Genomic DNA, 16149 nt, shown 5'->3' on the forward strand with positions numbered 1-16149 from the left:
CAGACTTGAAAGGGAAAAGAGAAAGGAGAAGCAAGAGGTAAAGAGATTTAGCAAACAGATTGAACTTGTCAACCGGAAGTAGTTTAAATCTCGGTATCACAAGGTCGTAAAGGTCTTGCATGTATTTATTGCTGCCAAAAGTCTTTGACAAGACAAGGAGCGCCTACAGGGTTCATTAAACAGAGTGTTTGCAGAAACGAGAGCTCTGTGTATCTTCGCACAACAACAAAAACAAAATGGAGAGCTGTGCGTTTTATCAAAACTACTCCACGGAATTACGGCGATGTCCACATTCCAAAAACCAGCACGAGAACACACACCTTCTCGTTCACCGCGCGATTTAACTCGAGATGTGACGCAAGAACTAATTTGAGTTTATAACCACGTTATGAGCACGTTATAAGGGCTTCTGCTAAGGCTAAATTCTTTGGGGTCCCAGGGAACCCTTCTTCAGATTTTTAAGGGGTCCCTGTTCTTCGCCCAAATTTGAATGGGACCCCATTGACCAAAAATTGAAGGGGTCCTCCGAACTTTTAATGAGTACTGTACGCAATTGTTTGCGTAAGCAGAAGCCCTGGTTATGAGTACATTATAAGCACGTTGTAAGTACGTTGTAAGTACGTTGTAAGCACGTTATGAGCACGTCAGCCACATCTCTGCTCATCACTGCACACACAGCATAAAAACCTTTCCAAAAAAAATAAAAAATAAAAATCACATTCGACGCTTGTACACACGCACGTGGGCGTACTCACACACAACCTACAAAGACACGCACCAAACTAACTTCTCCCTATCCACTTCCCCCAGAGAGAAAAAGAAAGAGAAAGAGTAGGTGAGAAAGCATTGTGAGAGAACACAGAGAGATAACGTGTGAGAAAGAGTGTGTGGGACACAAGAAACTATGCACATACATTCAGGCTCTCACGTTTGCACGCATACACAACTACACGCGCGCGGTCGAGCTCTCCTACAGCACACGCACACACGGAGGGACGAGTCAGTCGGGTGCTTTTCCTCAAACCCTGATCATCGATTCTTTCCTCTCCAATCACAACACGGCCAGTGCGCGTGCGCCAACACTCATCTCTCACGTGCATGCGCGGTGCCGTATGGTCGCTGTTTCTACCAAAGACTCCTTGGACTTGCCTGGAACCTGGGCCCAACTTCACACCCGCTGCTGCACGTCACGCCACTCCGCACGTCACGCCGCTCCGCACGTCACGCCCTCCGCAAGCAAGTCTCCGCCACAGCAACCCTCACACCTGGCGCCCTCTGGGTGCGAAGATCAGTTTCCAAGAGCAGACGCCGCAGACTCTGGACGCCGGTTTGCAAAAAAGACTTCCGCAACAAAACTACCCGAGCTTTGTGGGGTGCGTGAGGATTCTCGATAAAAATATTTGGCATTTTTGGGAGTCAGTGTGTGGTTAGAAGAAAACAACGGAAACTGCAGGATTGTACTGAGCGAGCAAAGTCAGAACTCGATGGACTGTGTGACGTGAGTGAAGCCATTGTCCACCTGATGGTGAGCAAAGAGTGACGGGATGTCACACAAAGTACCTTTATTGTAGCCAACCTCCTGACAAAGTGTGTGACATCACACCTGTGGAACTATGTCGAGATGAGGAGACTCTTGCAATATGAACAAAGTGTGAACTCTTTCACACATTCAATGTGACATACATGGGGAATGTCTTTTTCAAGTCACGTCACAAGTACGGGGAATGTGTCTTGGAGTCACGTCACACATCTAGAGTCAGGTGCGATGGTGAAACATAGATGACGTGGAGATGCCGTCACAAACATGTTGTCACCCACATGTAAGTATTGCCACCTTACTCCATTAGGCTTCATTGCAGTATTTTCATGACAACCGCAGCATTTTTCAGAAGGAATGTGACAGTAAACGACAGAAAGACTCGTGCCATATGGCACTGCGATCTTGCCGAATGACATGATCAACTGTATAATGCCAGTGTAGGTAGCGAGCTCAGTTACAATAAATAGAAAACAATAACAAGCGACAATTACAAGAGGACAACAACAAGGTGTGCATCATAGCATTTCTCAGTCTGAAGTAAACATTGTTTCTTTGTCTCCTACTTCCTGACTAAAATATTCTACTTTCTGCTTGTAATCTTGTTTTTCTATTGTCTGTGATTGTGTGATTGTTTAATTAAAAGACAACTCTGATGTCATTTTGTTAAAAATCTTTCTGTGCCAAGTGATGGCCTAGCAAGTATGTTGCATTCTTTGCCCCAATGTTTATGTTTATGTTTATTTTGTTGTCACCTCATGTTTACTAAGTGTACATAGCTATAAACAAACTGTTTCAAAAGTGTCATTGCACATGATGGTGTACCTTTTTCACAAAGAGACTATACCTTTGTGGTCTTGTAAATGAATTTCAGCCTAAAATTCTTCTCACCCCATTCCTGTCTTCTTTAAGGAAAATGGATTTCAGTGTTGCATCATAATCTTACTTTGACTTTACTCCATTACACTTTGTTTATCCGTATCTTATTTACAAATAAGTCCGGTGAAACTTTCAGCATTCTGCAGTTTCTCAGTTAGCAACTACTGACATAATACAAAGTTTTGTAATGGAATACTGTAGCTTGATTGATTTTAATACAAGAGACTATGAAATCAGAGAGCATTTCATTATTAGACACATGTAATAAATTAGATGCTGTCCTTTTTTTGAATGGAAGAAAGATGAGAAATAGATTCCCATTCCTTTCTCTGCGAAAAACCCATTTAAATAGCCTTGGCTCTTGCCACACAGTACAAAATGTCAGTAGATGAGAACACTAGAAAAATAGATGAGGGTAGAAAGATATCTCCACATGGCGAAACCTTGTATACTTTCTTCTTCTTTCTCTCTCTCTCTCTCTCTCTCTTTATCTCTCTCTCTCTTGTTAACATTCATGAGGAGACTACCATGCGTGTGACCCAGGGGACCGGTACTTTCACATCGTCACCACTAGTTGCTGTCCGCAAATCGACTTTGGTCCTGTCGGTCACGTGACTGCCATGAGAAGGGGCAGGACATTGAATCTCTTGCAGACAATGGTGGCAACGCCGACGATGAGCATCATTATGAACTGCATGCGCCAATCGAAAAACCTCACATTAATGTAAACTGATACTAAACAATGATACTTCTCGATACTCCTCCTTCTCTAACAACAGGGCAGACAACTTGTACAATGCTCATCTCAGCCACCAGCTTTCAAACAGTTCCCTGTTTGTCCCGCTCACGTGATTTAGTTTACTGTTTAGTTAAAGCCTGTTGAGTAATCACGTGACTACAGGAGCCGTTAGCCAGGTACTTACAGCAAGGTGCACAGAATAGTCTAGTGTCAGAGGCAAGCACTTTGACGGGTGGGTCTGATGGAATTAATAATTATACAAGTCGCAGTTCTGGACACAAGGGGCTAGAAATGATTGGATTAGCAGCGAACAACATGGGATAAATAGAAAATACTTGTCATTTGATACAGAGTTATGGAAAAGCACTGCTTTGACTACAAAGTTATTACTAGAAACATTTGCAACTATAAATCATACATCGATAAATTATGAGTAATTAATACAGAAAGTAGGCAACAAGGCCATCAAAGTGTAAACGACAACTAAGCCCAAGTCGTATTAATAACGGAAACACTCACAAGTGCTGTTTATTTGTTTCTCTTACAGAAACTCAGGAAGAGACATGCATCAGGCTTTCACAGACCAATGAAGATGTGTCCACCTTGAGGACAACCACGAAGCCTGTCAGACTTTGATTTGTAAAAAGTCGCGGACCCCAGTTGCGACTCTGAAGCCCACGATCAGACATCACCTCAACCCTCAGCTCAGGTAAGATTTGCTTAGAAGTCTGATGTCTTGTTGATGGATGGAATGAAGCAACATACAATCAGAATCTGTCTGTCAGTTAATTTCTCCATCGCTCACTCACTTACTGATTGAACTAATCAGTTCACCAGTTTGTGTGACTTGTATTCACGGTCAGCGTCCCTTTGTGATCGGAGCCTCCATCCACTGGTTTATCAAGGCCTGTCTCTTGGCAACTTTAAACAGTAGACCATTACAGAGAAAAAGACTTTCCTTCTTATGTAATTATCCATTTAATTATTGCTCGCATTATTTTGAAGTGGATCGTAAAACTTCAGAAACAAACACATCAAAAGGCTTCAGGCATTTAGAATCTGCTACATTTTTAGATAAAATATTAAGTAGTCCCGAGCTCAAATGATTTCTTGAAATATAAAACTAAAGTCCTGCAAATGAAACCTCAAGCATTACTCCTTAGGAATGAAAAGTCAAGTCTACCCGTGACACAAACTAGGGGTCACTTAGCAAACGAGACTGCTCAGGTGTTAATGACTGAATTCATTTTGTGAGTTTCAAGTTTTACACGATCAAAGGAAGAAATGTTTTCAACAAAATTGTTATGTTACTCTTTCACAGTTATAAAGAAAAGTGAAATTGAGAAAGTGTTTCTTTTTAATGTTGAAATCAAAAGGCAGCGAAGACATAATGATATTTCTAGGTTTATAAGTTGACTGCTGGCCTCGCCATCGGTCTGCTCCGTAGGAAGCTTTAGCGCTCAGCTCCGTTAGCTTTGTCTTACTTGAGGACACAGCCGACCATCAGACCCTCCATCAGCTCCAATGGTTGCCAGTTCCCGTTAGCCGTCACTACACTGTCGTCACACTGCACTCATGTTGTCGACCCGGGGTAGCTGTCTGAGATGCTGAATTCCTGCCGTCCTCGTCGTCTGCTAATGCGGACCTCCTGTGTGTTGCCTGGCGTCCGACCAGATAAACCGAGAGCCACTCGTGGTCCTGCTCTGGCCTCAGTCTCTCAAATACCCTTTCCCTGCCCCGTCCCTTCCTGAGTGACCACCCGCATTGCCGCCATGCTGGCCTTAAGCCCTGGCTCTGGGAATATTTCTAGGGACTGATGGTCTCCTGCTTCCCACCACACCACACTACACCCTCCACCCCAACTTGCTTGTTGTTTGCAACTGCACTGACCGTTATGTATTTGTTTTCACGCTGCTCTTATAATGAGCGCACTGGTCGTACAAATGTTAGCAACAAATGTTATGAATGTGCATCATCATCATAATCATCATCATCCAGGTTATAATCCCTTAACATGCAACTTCCGTCACGTACACAAAGTCACGATTGTACGGCAACCAATGCAAGGTTTAAGCAGAGCGCATGCGTGTCAGGAGATAATTGAAATATTTTAGAGGTTGTAGGCAGATACAACGTCTAAACTGTTTTTCAAAGACATTTAACAGGAGTGAATTTTAACTCGAAGATGCAAATTCCCAGCGTGATTGCTAAGAGTTCAGAAAACACTTATTTCCTCTTCTCCTGACAAGACCTGTTTGAAAGGTGTGCACACGTCATCCAGCTTGACAGACGTTAGGCGCACCTGGCATTAACAGCATTACCGACAGGTGTGAGCATAAAACACACATAAGTACTCGTGGACAACAGTGCACGCGCCACAAGTGTCGAGGTCGGGGGGAGCAGCCCGTGAAACCGTTTGCATGTAACCAAGAATACACCTGGGAAGCTGACATAAAATCGCCGGCAAGCACTGCAGCAGGAAGCTTCACAACCAGTTAACGAGAACACTCAGGTGAAAACTGTTTAAAGTTTATTTCTGTAAATCACCTCGAAAATGTTGTTGAGATAATTAGGTAATTCGAGGGGAAAAAATGTCCGCTATCCTTGTCTTTATGGCGTTGACGCACGCTTCACCCTTCACCTTGTTGACAGGAAGCGGACTTGCTTAATTAGCACCTGGACTCATTTTAAACTGAGTCTCTTAAAATTAATTATAGAAATAGTCAAGATAAAAGGAAGGCAAACTGGAATCAAAAAGCCTCATGGGATGCTAAGGGAGAGAACTTATTTAGTGGAACTCAGAGTTGTTTTCCATGATCTACAAAAACTCACAGAATGTATTTTTTCCGTTTATTTTTCAGTTTCTGGAAGCAGATCACGTGGTCTGTTTCATGTTTTACTTCCACTTCGCTATTAATGGGATTGAGTCCAATACCCTGGAACTCATCGATAACCTTTCTCAGGGGATCAGTTCAGATGAGTTCAGCGGCCATGTAGCCGACATGGTGTTTACACAAACAAGAAACACGTGACAGACGTGTTTACACGTTAGAATCGTGCGTTAAGATATGATAAACATCAACATAAACATAGCATGATCGTCCTTTACTTCTAAGATTCGTCCTTCTTCACTTCCTTCATTCCTCTCTGCACCGACGCGCTTTCAGCGAAACCTGTGAATGACGTCATCAAGATCGTGAAAACGTCTTCAAGTGTGCCAATGACGTCAATGCTGTCATCACTTGTGTCACGGACATCATCCAACGACGGGGAAAAGGCGTTTAAAAATAGACAGCGCGCGCCGGGGCGTGGAGCGTGGAGCACGTGTGTTGTGTGACTGACGTCACTGAACGTGTGTGAAACGTGTTTTCAAAGCAGCGCGTCACGTGACGGCGAAACATCGACGCTAACAGCTGTCGGGCAAAAAGCTGATATCATCTGATTGAAGATCGAACAGACATCGTCGTCGCCGTGGCACCAGGAGACCGGACATCGATTAATGTATTGCTTTGTCCGACAAACAGAGTCGAACGCACTGATATACAAACCGATCTGACGCCGGCCAACGACTTTGAGTTTTGGTTTACATGGAGTAACGAGTCTTGTCAAAGTTGACACACGGAGTGGTCTTGCACATGCCATGATTGATATTATGTTGCTTGCTTTAAACTTTTTCTTGAACTAAGTCACTTTGCTTTCATTCTTTATTTTGTTCTTCATTTGTGTCTTCTTTTATTTGTTTTTTTGTTCCTAATTTTATCGTTTTTTCTGTCTTTCCCCCTTTGTTTTCACTATACTTGTTCTACATCCTCAGCACGCTTGTTTAATTTGCAAGTGTGTGCAAATAAGAAGCCGCTAACATGTTTCAACGCATGGCTGATTTTTGTTTGCAGCATCCTTCTTTAGCTCAATGTTGATAAGTTCGGCTTACGCTTTAAGTGTCTTGAGGTTTGCTTTCCAGTTTACAACGGGATTCACACAGTTATTGATTTTTACTCAGAGGTCAGCAGCTTAGAGGTCCGAAGCAAGAAGGTCTGTGAACACTTAGTGTTCATGACGATCGCAGCGTTGGTTCTCAGGGGAGGTAAGCGGTCTGAAAACAAACAAACAGTGACGTTCACACGTGTTCACATAGCAGATAACTCGGTACTGTCCCAGGTGTCACGTGTTTGAAGGAGATAACTGTACTTGACACCCTGCAGGGCCTACGTCACATGATGCGTTTTGCCAGCTTCCGGTTGCAGGAAAAGTTACAGACTTCACGGTTCTCGTCGCGTCCTTCGCCGTGACCAGAAACCGTTGATGTCTACGCTGTCATGTCTACTGTCTGTGACCTGTGACCTGTGACTGCCCACCAAGTATTGACAGCACCACAACATCAATGTTATAGAATTCACTCTCCTAAATCGACGTGTGTGCAAAGTAAAGCCACAAATTGCGCGCTCTTCACGTGATTGCATGTTTTAGTTCAGTGAATGTGAGCTCCGGCCACAACCCGCAGATGGCGCTTCTGAAACCTTTTTGAAAGTTTTTAAATTTGATTTATTCTGAAAGCATAACGCTGGGATCAGACGCCAGCAAAATAGTCCAACAGTCCATAGCACGTGGAGAATGTGCCAGTGGAATGTTTCTATGTTAACGACAACAGTTCGTTGATCCTGCAAACAGTGCACGCCGCTAAAGGTTACAATAAATAAATAAATAAATAAATAAATAAATAAATAAATAAATAAATAAATAAAAGTATAAAAGCAATGTTAAAGTTGTTGAGGTTGTTCTCTGAGCATACCAAATGCTGCTGCTTAAGATGCTTGGAGTCAGGGTTTGAGTGCAGCAGGATAATTACATTATGAAGTAGTTAGCCTCTCAAGTTGACGTCGACTACCAAGATGGCGTCACCTCCTGTCTACGCTCCACAATATCGCTAGTCTCGGTAGACAAACACCACACGAGGCGAAATCCTTGCGCAAATTCCAAGTAAACAATGGGCCAGCGCTGACATTTTTAAAAATACGAACAGATCCCACCTAAGAAAAAAAAAATCGCAAAACAAACAACTCATAAAGCGCCCTCTCGCTGGCAGATTCCAGGCGTGACTAGTCCTCAGGCGGCTGATAATGTGATGGCAGCTCCCCTCCCTACTTAAGCTCATTATTGTCTCTTGGAGGCGGCCTGACAGCGCTGGAGTGGCCGGAGCTACCGGCTTGATTGCTGGCACCGACCTGGCATGCATAAGCCACGGCGCATGCGCAGTTGCACATTTCCTGGAACATACTTGACCTTCACGGCGTTGTGTCAGAGGTCGTCTTATACCACAGTCTGTTGTTATCTTACGATGACAGTTCTACCAACAGTAATATTCTACATGAAGATGCTTTATTCTGTCTACGGCTCAACTCGAACTGTTCAGAACTCTTTCTTCGAGCCTATGAGTTCTCTACATCTCTACATTACTCTACAGTTCTCTACATCTTCACAAAGTTACCCAGTCTCGCAAAATAAAGATGGCAGAGCGTTATAATTAGCTTCTCGGATGTTGATTCTCTAAAAGTTTTCAAATAGACATCGAAAAGGAGATTTGGGGTATCGCTTCCATAATGGCAATCAAACTGCACAAAAATACTTCTTCCATCATGCCTGGCTGTTGTTGTTTCTTCTTTAATTTCTCGGGCCACAGCAGGGGCGAACGATTTGTTTTTTTAAAATGTGGAGACTGAGTTCTGTGGTTGTCAAAGGAAAGTTCCTCTTTATCCTAATTCAATCTCACGCCCTCTATGCACCCAAGGAACCAGTGAACATCACTCACGATGAACAACGAGAAACTCCCTAAGGGAGCTAACGCCGCCATCAGGGAGGTCGAGGTGTGAGGGTCAAAGAAGAGGTCGAAATATTAATGGAGAAGAACATTCTTCGTCTGATGGAATAATGGGGAAGGGAAAGGGTTCCAGGATGTGGAGGTTGAGGTACTGGGTGTTCTGAGACACGTAGGATCACCAACAGTCCTCGTGCTGCTCCTCACACCCACCAACCCCAGCACACAAGTGGCCGACGGACACACGAGGCAGGAGGCAGCAGCTGTCATCAGGACTGTGCTTCTCAATGTGGCCGCGATTTACTGGTTTGTAAAAAAAAATCTGGTCTGAATTCTTGTTGGTATGATATGAGGTCAATTGACTATATTTACAAGCTGAGCTTTAGTGTGGGCTAAACGTCGATAGACATACATACGCACGCGCGCACTCACATCCATCACACACACACAAACATTCTCTCTCTCACACAAACACACACACACACATTCTGTCTAACCATGTTACATATTTTGCATCTTCCTTTAACACACTCATTGAGGCGTCCGTGAACTCTACCATCTTGCTGTCACAGTGTGACTGAGGTCAACACGAGGAGACTTGTCACAAAGTGTCTCACCTGTAATTACACAATGTAAGTCGACACAAGTCGCTTGGAAAGTCTGGTGAGTCCGCCTCATCCCCCGGCTTTCGTCTTCATTACCCTCGTGGTGCCACATGGCGCTTGATTGGGTCTTCCTGCCAGACAAGACCAGGGGAGGAGGACAACAGGCTCCCTCACCTGACTGGGAGGTGTCAGCAACGTTTGACGACAGCTTTTGTTTGCTCACAAAGTGCAAATTGTAAACATTTCTTGGACAGCGAAGTGACTGCTCCCGGCAAAGCCTTCAAGATGGTTTGCAGGCTGGGAGAGACAGAGTGCGAGTGTATGGAGGGCTTGACAGCTCAGTGGAGTATTTATGGTCGACAATCAGCTGGACTCTGTCAGGGAACAGGAAACTCAAAGTTTGAACAGTTAATCTCTGTCGCTCAGAAAGTGAGACTAACTATAAGTTATTCCTCGACTTGTGGTCGCGTTAGAGCCGTTAGTGGTTGTGAAGCATTTCCATGAAATAGTTGACACCTTTATCCGTGTCACGTGGTAACTTTGAGAGGGACAGTGTCTAGACTAAAACTGATGATGCGACCGCTTGTGTGTAGATTGTTATGTATCATGTAAGGCAGACACCCTGACTGACCAGAAAGAGCCAGGAGTGGACAGTCGGGTGTGAGCTTCTTCTGCAACCACGACTCCGTTGACGAAGAAGCAGAGAGGACATACCCGGGGGATTATCACACCTGTAGGCGGAGCTACAGCTACTCACTGGTCAGTCAGGGGTGTGGTCTCCTCTCTGTTGTCACTGGCTAATTGATGATTGGCTGAAGGAAGCTGGGTGCGTTCATCCAGTGGCATCAGTGTGTGTGTGTGGATGGGGGAAGTAAGACCCAAACTGTTGACGGCCCTTGTCGACACGTCGGTGCGAACTGAGCAGGTGATTAGTAGCCGACAGGTCGTCGGCTTTCTTTGATGCCAGAGGGCTGTTCTCTGAGACCGAGATTTCATCCAGGAAGTAAAGCTAAAGGTCATCACCTAATCTTTTCAGATCGTTGGAAGAAAGGGAGATGAGGTGTTAGACCTCACTTTTCTCGGGGGCCAGCTTTACGTGAGGGTGGTGCCCATCTCCCATCCCTCGCTGCCTCACCTTTCCCAACCGTGAAAGTGAGGTACTCATTCCCGCCAGCTGGATCGAAGTCTGCTGCGCTAATCGGGTATTGAACCAGCGGGCTCCCAGTTCACACGCAAGCGTTCTAACTACTCGGCTCTTCACTCCCCAGAACCAGGAGGACAAAATACTCAGAAACTCGGAACGCTTGGGTTCGAGAACCTTCACGCAAGGGGCGTGTTAGGTTGTGGGGATAGTCAGTTGAGGTCGAGGAATCTCTAAGGACTGCGTGACCAGCCTCGTATTGAACTATTGTCACGACAGTGCGTGGACATCTTGATGTACCCGTACCCCAACCCCGTATCGTACGATAGCCGGCAATCGCCCCCACCACCACCACCACCATCAACATGTTCACGTTAGCGTGACGATAGTCCAGTCGGGGTTTCCTGACAGAACTTGGGCTACCCGTGAGAGGTGCGTGTTGGAAGCCAAGGGTGGCAGTTATCGGAGGAGAAGAGAACGTGCATGTGTTCCCCCTACTAACAATCAGGGGCCGCAGTCGGTGTCCGTGTTGCCGTGGAGGGCGGTGGGGGGGGGCAGTCGTCGCTCTCTGACAGAACTGGCGGACCGAGGGGGTGGGTGGGTGGGAAGGGGGGAGGACGGGGCACCAAGATGGAGAGTCAGAGTCATCACCAGGGTGGGCTGACAACACAGACTGAAATGTAGGAAGAAGTTGCAACAGGAGAGCAGCAGCAACAACTGTCAGAGCTGACTACGTGTGTTAAGGTGGGTGGTGATGACGGCAGTGTACACCCCTCTAGCACTGGAAGATAGAACTGAACCTATTGTAGATGACCCACATTCTAGCAGGTGTCTATCCAGGGTATATTTAATAAATCTGTTGTTGTAAGTTGATTCCCACGTCCTCGTCGTTTGCTGGGGGAGGAGCAGGAGGCTGGGGACTGTGAACCACTCACCGTGTTTGTGGCTGACGTGTGGACACTGTATTGAGGATGATGCTAACTCGGTCAGTAACAGTTGCCTCAGTTCCCTGGAGCCAGTGTTGGAGTTCGATGAGAAAATCCAGGGCCATTGTAACACCCGCACTGACCTGCCTACCCAGGGAAGGTAGGCGTTAATATGACAGAACTTGGCAACCACGTGACGCGACAGTTGCTTCCAGAACTACTTCTGTCTCTCCTTCTGTCATTGCCAGCGATTCCTGTAGAAACGCACACAAGGAATGTACCAAGTATCTTTCTTTCCTTTATTCCCTCATATCTTTTCTCCGTCCTTTCTTTCCTCCAGTCTTCTTTTATTCCTTGTTTCTTGATTTCGTTTTAACCCTCCGTCTGTTAATTGTTCTGGGGTCTAGTTTAACTTCATTCTTCCTCTCCTAGTTGTTCTAGGTTTCAAATCACTTTGACCAGTTAAAAATGCTTTTTAATTTCATGTCATTATGACCGGATAAACGTATTTCCAACACATGACACACATTTTAAGCAGACGGGGAGTTTCCAGAGAGAACGACTGTCGTCCCTGAGTTTTGTCTGTGATTGTTCGTGCAGCAGACGACAGTGTGAGACATCAACAGTCAACTCACGTCGCCTCATTTCCTTGTGGCGGTGGTGGGGGGAGGGATGAGGGGCAGATGTACAGACAGTGAGTTACAACAGATTATCTGGCAGTGTCCAAAGCTTCCAGACCTGTCAGAATTGTTCCCCTTCCCAGTCATCTGCTCAACATTTTTCTTCCCTTTATCAGACACCATGACGGATTATTTCCCCTGGGGTAGTCCAGCAATTATTTTTTCTTCATTCTGGATCCAATCCCGTTCGTAGATTGGAGATTCTTTCTGTTCCCTGAGGGGGCACCAACCTAATCTCAATTGCATTTTGCTTACTTGCTTACTCCCCTCATTCTCATTGTTTCTGAGAAATAATTTAAGAGAGACTACATCAACTTTATTAGGCATTATTCGAGGCCGTCCCAGCTAAGGCCGTACTGGAATCTCCATTTTCACGGTAAATAACTCAAGAAATAGAAGACTTCACAGTTTCACATTTACCAAAAATAAATACTTCTACACAACATACAAACTTTATGAATATGTCCAGTTCAGAAGGTTAGGGACAGGTTCAGACTCCGCACAAGACTCTGCTGTCAACAAAATTGCTACAACGATAATAAAGTTGCAACATTAATATAGTTTGGAAGAAATTCTGTATTTGTGTGTACTTGTCGCTGATGACAATCTGTCAAAGTGAAAAGCAAACGGTTGTTCTACCATCCTTGCTCTAGCTACTTTATTCTTGTAAGTCCTGTACTTAGGAAGGATTCAACAATCACAGGGGACTAATCAGCCAGTCACAGTTCCAGACAATTTCCGTTACAACTGACTTGCCTCGCCAAACCTCCCCCCGGTCTGTGGCCAAACGAGTCTGTGTATCGCCCTGTTGGCAAGCAACGGATTTGTTGTCCCCTGCTGATGACACCATTCAAAGTTCCTTTGTGTTTTACACAAACAGTTTCGCCTGATGACATTGAGCAAAATACGAGACAAATTATTTATAAGAGATTTTTTTATTGGTCATTTGCGCATCGAGACAAACGGTGATTGTTTAGTTCCACCATTTGAACTGAACAGACTGTTGTGTTGGTCTGTAAGTAGGTGAAGAGCAACAGCAGTCTCACCACTTTGCCAAAATTCCTTTCACTTAAAAAAAGAATTAGACTAAAAGGAGAAAATACATTTGAGTGTTTTTGTACCTGAATGTGTTTTTAGACTGTCGCTTAAAAACAGTGAAAATCAATTAGTTGAACGAAGACCACGAGTCTGATCATTGGAATCGTTGGGTTTTCCCTCCAGGAGGTGGGGGAGGTGGGGGAGGTCTCCTGCTTAAAAATAGAGGCAGGAGCTCAGCCCACGCATTTCTATGCATAGATCAAATCTTCGAAGGACAAAAAAACAAAAATAAAAAGAAAACCAAATTTATGTCCATTCGTGTGAAAAAACTGATATGAGGTCTCAAAGGTGGTCTGAGAGCGCTTCAGTGTGTCTGCTGTGAATACAGATTTGCCTACTTGCCTCCCACACACGCAAATCCCCTCAACGACACTTTGTTTTTAGAGTGTGTGTCGAGGGAAAAGACAGAGTGCAAGAGATAAATACAGAGAGAGAGAGAGTGAAGGAGGGTTAAGTGGAAGTAGCGAGAGAATCGTGAAGGTAACATGTTTATGTTTCTGCACCACAGGCTCTTCTCTCTATCTGCGTGTCTTTGATAAAAAAAGAATGAACAAATGCGGATCCTCTTATCCCAAACAAGCCACCCTCATATTTTCTTTTTATTGAGTTCTTCCTCTCCATAAAGGAGGAGCAAAACTTTGTGGAGCCGCCAGTCTGCTGTGTGTCGTGTAACGAGCGGTGAAGATGTTCCTCAGCATCACGTGACCTGCTTGGTGCCATGACCTCGTGCACCCGAGCGACGGCTGCTGGCGTTCGTCATGTCATTGCCCTGGCACAACATGCTGTCATTTCTAGGGGCTCCTTCTCTTTAACAACTACCTACTTTTTCTAGTTTGTTTTCTTTGCGTTTTTCATCGTTGTGTTGATGAGAACTGTGACAAACGTTCTTGATCAGGTTTATCTCCATAATTACATGTATACAAAAAGATAAACAGGCATGTAGGTGTCACGCAGGGACATCCAATTCTAAAATAAGAAAGTAGAGCTAAAAGGACATGAATATTAAATAGAGGTGGAAGATGAAGGAATTTACGATGGAACATCGTTGCAAAGTCAAAATTTATTTTTCTTCATTTTCTTTTTAAGTTTTCGCTTGTCAGTTTGTTGTGTCTGTAGGCAACCCGTCAATGGCGTTTCAATAAATAGCAAAAAGCAAGTTGATGACAGAAGCAGCTGATTACAGACGAGAAAACGTTTCTGCACGAAATGTGTGGTGAAAAAAATTTGCGGTCAGAGAGGAAGAGTAGACGGGGAGGCTGGGATCGAAGTACAGAACGTTGAATTGTTGAAGGAAAAAGGAAAAAGAAAGCCACATGTGAAGGAGTGAGATGAGGATGAGGCACACGACTAAGGCTGCTTTACTGTGTGATCCCTGTGCGTGTGTGAGGCCACCTTGCAGTCGCTGGAACAAATCCGGTCCGTGGAGGTACATCATCAGCCTACTTCCACCCGTCCTTCTGTGCTGCCTATCACCGGCATTGCCTGTCTGTCTGTGTGTCTGTCTGTCTGTCCCCGGCATTGCCTGTCTGTCTGTCTGTCTGTCTGTCTGTCCCCGGCATCGCCTGTCTGGCCCTTGCGCTCCCTTAGCTGCTCTAATATTTTCGTCTTCCTCTCTCTAGTTTATCTCTACTTGTCTAGTCAGATACATTGTCTCCCCCGAAGCGATTTTTTCCAGTTCGATCTCATCTTTTCTCTTCTCCTTCTTTGCCTCCTGCGTGACACAAAAACTGGCGGATTTCCTGGTACGTCTAGAACATTCTCAGCCTGGCAAAGAGTTGGAATGTTTGCAGAAAGGTGAGTTTTATACAGGTAGATTTTATTGTCACGTCAGTGGAAACTAAAACAAAAGATGAAAACACGGAATTCCATTATGCTGAGCACGTGCAGGCAGACACACAAAGCGTCTCAATCCTGGTGATACGAGCCACTCAACATCTCACGGAGGCTGGGATGGAAGTCACATTGCATTTGATGCCCTCCTCATTTCACTGACCTTTCTCGTTCCTCCCTCTCTCTCTCCCTCATTTACCCGTGTACCCAGTGTGCCCGTGTAGAGCCGAGCTGCGACACTTTTAGTGTTCACTGAGTCTGTGGAGGGGTTGACAATGGTTTCTCTCTCAGTTACTGGCTTCACGTCTGCAGAGGATGGAGGGGCGTTTATGAGACAGTTTTCAGTTTTGTATCTTTTGTAAGACCAAAAGATTTTACAGTTAGAGCACAGGGTGCACTTGGCCACGTAGGGCCTCACCGACCAGTCGAACACAGAGCCATGGTCATGGGGTCAAGGGACGTCACGTCTTCTGAGGTCAAAGTGCACCCCACGATATCCGAGGCGGCAGGTTAAGGTTACAGCAGAAAGGACGGGAATATATTCAGGTTTATATCAAGTTCGTTATGTCGCACAATGCATCATAATCCGTAATAATATCTCTTACTGTCTCATCATTGGTCCAAATGACTTGCATACTCGTTTCTAGCACCTTGACATTCTGACTGTTGTTGTCCACTGTCTTGTGACGTCACGATCGTTGATGCCGTGAGTTATGCGAGTTTGCATGTCAACGAGTGCAGCTCCGTGTTCTTGGATTACCCATATCTAAACACTCGTCAAGACACACGTAACCGAGTGCCGCTGGCGAGGACATGAAGATTAATGGGCAACCAGCACTCCTTCATTCAAACTATCCCGTGGTGCAGCACTTTCACTTAAATAATTACCTGCAACCGCCCAA

General features: G+C 45.0%; 1 protein-coding gene across 1 annotated transcript in view; it reads left to right on the forward strand.

The window, feature by feature from the left end:
- The first annotated feature begins 911 nt into the window (after positions 1-911).
- LOC112573682 (probable G-protein coupled receptor 83) overlaps positions 912-16149 on the forward strand; it is a 44590-nt gene continuing 29352 nt past the window's right edge. Inside the window, 2 exon segments of the mRNA XM_025254263.1 lie at positions 912-1820; positions 3703-3864. The gene's annotated coding sequence lies outside the window, so the exon portion shown is untranslated.

The sequence above is a fragment of the Pomacea canaliculata genome, linkage group LG1, assembly GCF_003073045.1.
Source record: "Pomacea canaliculata isolate SZHN2017 linkage group LG1, ASM307304v1, whole genome shotgun sequence".
Lineage (NCBI taxonomy): Eukaryota > Metazoa > Mollusca > Gastropoda > Architaenioglossa > Ampullariidae > Pomacea > Pomacea canaliculata.